Source organism: Podarcis muralis, chromosome 17 (assembly GCF_964188315.1).
Source record: "Podarcis muralis chromosome 17, rPodMur119.hap1.1, whole genome shotgun sequence".
NCBI classification, from domain to species: Eukaryota; Metazoa; Chordata; class Lepidosauria; order Squamata; family Lacertidae; genus Podarcis; species Podarcis muralis.
The window spans coordinates 23,703,872-23,708,721 of NC_135671.1; the positions used below are offsets into that span (position 1 = coordinate 23,703,872).

Genomic DNA, 4,850 nt, shown 5'->3' on the forward strand with positions numbered 1-4,850 from the left:
TCCTCATTGCTTTCTCTCTCAAGACATTATGGTTTATTGTGTCTCCGCAAGGTACCTTGCATGTGATTTACACACTGAACGGGCCTGCATTTCAGAGCAAGTTAATGATATAATATCCCCATTTATATTCAGAGCAGTCAACACTTTCCAGCTCTCGGAATAATAAAACCACCTGCATTTAATATACATGGAAAAATGGGGAGGCAAATAGCAGATATGGCACAATCAGATAAGTGTAATCAGATAAAATATCACAATATTATAGCAGATCAGCATCTGGTAATGACTTGAATTTTAAAAGACTGACAAACAGCATGGCCTAAAGCAATCAGGCATACCTCATTCTGAGCTACTTATCCCAGATATGATTGCTCTTCTCGTATGTTTCTAGCAGATTAAACATTCGGGGTTTCTTAGTTTAACACTTCTAGTGCTGGGTGCCTCTTTGGTGGGAAAGCACCAAAAGATGAATGAATGGGGGGCTTCCTCCAATCATTACAGTTAACGGAGCCAAATTGTTCACAGCAATCTCGCTTTATAGATGGGCACAGCTGCTGGTGTGTTCCGTCAGCCTCTTTTGCATTCATCATGGTCGCTTTCTCCCACATCTAGCTTTCATACTCTCCAGCATTTCTCTGATGAAAATAGGGGTGCCCTATTCCATCATCTTAAAGCTATGGTTTTCCCAGTAGTGATGTATGGAGGTGAGAGCTGGACCATAAAGAAGGCTGATCGCTGAAGAATTGATGTTTTTGAATTATGGTGTTGGAGGAGACTCTTGAGAGTCCCATAGACTGCAAGAAGATCAAACCTCTCCATTCTTAAGGAAATCAGCCCTGAGTGCTCACTGGAAGGACAGATCCTGAAGCTGAGGCTCCAATACTTTGGCCACCTTGTGAGAAGAGAAGACTCCCTGGAAAAGACCCTGATGTTGGGAAAGATGGAGGGCACAAGTAGGGGACGACAGAGGATGAGATGGTTGGACAGTGTTCTCAAAGCTACCAGCATGAGTTTGACCAAATTGGGGGAGGCAGTGGAAGACAGGAGTGCCTGGCGTCACGAAGCGTCAGACACGACTAAACGACTAAACAACAACAAATAACATTCCATCATCATCATCACCATCATCACCATTTTATTATTTGTACCCTGCCCATCTGACAGGGTTACCCCAGCCACTCTGAGCATGCTTCCTTTTTAATTTTGTTGTAAATTAAATTTTATTAAACAAGAAAAACCTTAAAGTACGTACAATATTGCCATACAAACATTCAATGAATTGTAGAGATTGTAGAGTATAAATAGAAAAAAGAACAGAAGAAGAAATCAAGGAAAAGAGATGAACGCGTGAATAGAAAGAGAACATAATTATATCTTTGCGAATTAGTGAAGAAAAGAAACTTCTGACTAAGCCCATTGTACTGATTTACAATTAAACTATTATTTACACTGGAGAAGGAACTGGCAACCCACTCCAGTATTTTGCCATGAACACTCCATGGACAAAAGGAGAAGCTTTGAGAAGAAATTCCAAAGCATGCTCTGGTTCATGGGTCACAGAAAGTTGAGCAGGACTAAGATGACTGAACGATGAACGATTATTTACAGTTACACAAAGTTGTTTTTCTTTGACCTAATTTGACATTTTCCAACAAATGTTTTATACTGTATGGCTCATTCAATATCTGCCAGAAAGCTTTTATTGTCACAGTACCCTATGAGATATTCCTTAATTTTATATATATATCTACGAAAGCATATATATATATATATATTCCATTCCTTTATATATAATCTACGAAAGCATATATATATATATATATATATTCCATTCCTTATTAACTTCTTGCTAGTTGTAAGTACTCTATTAATTTGGCTTGCCACTCAATCTTTGGAGGGATGATTTTGCTCTTCCAATTTCTTGCTATTAGAATCCTTGCTGCAGTTGATGGATACATAAATAGTGGTCTAAACTTATTTTTAATTTCTACTGTCATAAGTCCTAATAGAAATGCCTCAGGTTTTTTAGGGAATGGGATCTTAAACATTTTCTTTAATTCGTTATAAATGATGTCCCAAAAATCTTTGATCTTTTCACATTCTCACCACATCTGCATATATGTTCCAATATGGGGCATGCTTCCAACATGTATTAAAACATAAGAAAGCATGAAACATGTTTTCTCTTCCGGTGTGGGTGTCATTGCTGCTGCAGCTCCAAGATGGGCGAGTTTATGAAACCAAGGAAAGTAGTCCTTGTCCTTGCTGGGCGTTACTCTGGACACAAAGCTGTTATTGTTAATAATATGGATGGTGGCACCTCTGACTGCCCTTACAGGCATGCTCTGGTGGCTGGCATTGATCACTACCCACACAAAGTGATGGCCAGCATGGGGAAGAGGAAGAAGAAGAAGAAGAAATTTTTATTTATACCTCGCCCTTCCCAGTTCAAAAACCGGGCTCAGGGCAGCTAACAACAAATTTAAAACACTTAATTAAAAATGCAGCATAAAATACAGTATAAAAAACATGAATAACAATAAAATTCAAAATTCAAAAATCAATTAGATAATCCCCAGGGTTAGCTGGCTGAATTGGTCCTACTTGGGCCAGCGAGGAGGCCAGGGGAGAATTAGCTGTGGAGTCTCAGAGTGGGTGAGCTTCATAAAAGGGGAGGGGGAGGGAAGAGAAGGGAAATAAAAGATCAGGCTGAATTCAAATTAAAGGCCTGGCGGAATAGCTCTGTCTTACAGGCCCAACAAAAGGAGGTTAAATCCTGCAGGGCCCTGGTCTCATGGGACAGAGCATTCCACCAGGTCGGAGCCATCACTGAAAAGGCCCTGGCCCTGGTGGTGGATAGTCTGACTTCCTTAGGGCCTGGGACCTCTAAACTATGGTTGTTCATGGACCTTAAGGTCCTCTGCAGTGCATACGAGAAGAGGCGGTCCCGTAGATACAAGGGCCCTAAGCCACAAAGGGCTTTAAAGGTCAAGAAGAAGAAGAAGAAGAAGAAGAAGAAGAAGAAGAAGAAGATAATAATAATAATAATAATAATAATAATAATAATAATAATAATAATTTATTTATACCCCACCCATCTGGCTGAGTTTCCCCAGCCACTCTGGGTGGCTTCCAATCAAGTGTTAAAAACAATACAGCATTAAATATTAAAAACTTCCCTAAACAGGGCTGCCTTCAGATGTCTTTTAAAAAGAAGATAGCTGCTTATCTCCTTCACATCTGAAGGAAAGGTGTTTCACAGGGTGGGCGCCACTACCGAGAAGGCCCTCTGTCTGGTTCCCTGTAACCTCACTTCTCACAATGAGGGAGCCAGCAGAAGGCCCTCGGCGCTGGATCTCAGTGTCCGGGCTGAACGATAGGAGTGGAGACGCTCCTTCAGGTATACTGAACCGAGGCCGTTTAGGGCTTTAAAGGTCAGCACCAACACTTTGAATTGTGCTTGGAAACGTACTGGGAGCCAATGCAGGTCTCTCAGGACCGGTGTTATGTGGTCCCGGCAGCCACTCCCAGTCACCAGTCTAGCTGCCGCATTCTGGATTAATTGCAGTTTCCGGGTCACCTTCAAAGGTAGCCCCACGTAGAGCGCATTGCAGTAATCCAAGAGAGAGATAACTAGAGCATGCACCACTCTGGCAAGACAGTTCGCAGGCAGGTAGGGTCTCAGCCTGCGTACCAGATGGAGCTGGTAGACAGCCGCCCTGGACACAGAATTAACCTGTGCCTCCATGGACAGCTGTGAGACTGCCAAGTGTTCCAAGATCAAGTCCTTTGTGAAGGTCTACAATTACAACCACTTGATGCCTATCAGGTACTCCATGGATATTCCCCTTGACAAGACCGTTGTCAACAAGGATGTCTTTATTATTATTATTATTTTATTCATTTTTCTTTTTCATTCATTACATTTCATTACATTACTTTTACTATATATTCCTCCCTCCCTCCCCTTCAGGTCTTCCCCCAACTTCCACTTCTGGTTTGTTTCTCTTTTCACCCACTTTGCTATCTCCTAACGGAAAAAGTTATTAATAACATAACATCAAGCCTAAAAACATAAAAATAAAAGTAAATACACTATAATATTTCACTATTTTCTAAACATTTTCTAATACTAATAATGTGAATGTTTATTTAAATCCTGCCATCAAGTCTATTGACTTTCTTTGTTTCTGCAAATATAATATAAATGGTTCCCATTCTTTTTCAAAGTCGCTGTTGTCTTTTTCTCTTAGTCTTTCTGTCATTTTTGCCAGTTCTGCATAGTTCATCAACTTCTCTTGCCATTGATCTTTAGCTGGTATTTCTCCAGTCTTCCAATTTTGTGCAATCGACATTCTTGCTGCTGTAGTGGCATACATAAATAAAGTCCTCATTTCTTTTGGTATGTCTTGACCTAAAATACCTAGCAAAAAGGCTTAACAAGGATGTTTTTAGGGACCCTGCGCTGAATCGTAAAGAATGGCAAGAGGCCAAAGTGAAATTTGAGGAGAGATACAGGCAAGAACAAATGGTTTTTCCAGAAGCTCAAAGAAGAAGAAGAAGAAGAGTTTGGATTTGATATCCCGCCTTTCACTCACTTTAAGGAGTCTCAAAGCGGCTAACATTCTCCTTTCCCTTCCTCCCCCACAACAAACACTCTGTGAGGTGAGTGGGGCTGAGAGACTTCAGAGAAGTGTGACTAGCCCAAGGTCACCCAGCAGCTGCATGTGGAGGAGCGGAGACGCGAACCCGGTTCCCCAGATTACGAGACTACCGCTCTTAACCACTACACCACACTGGCTCTCTGAGTGGCATGCAATTGCACCAATAAATATTTCTGAAAAGCCAAA

At 41.2% G+C, this 4,850-nt stretch overlaps 1 pseudogene; it reads left to right on the forward strand.

The window, feature by feature from the left end:
- The first annotated feature begins 2,222 nt into the window (after nucleotides 1-2,222).
- LOC144326021 (large ribosomal subunit protein eL27 pseudogene) lies at nucleotides 2,223-4,622 on the forward strand (annotated as a pseudogene).
- The last annotated feature ends 228 nt before the right edge of the window (nucleotides 4,623-4,850 follow it).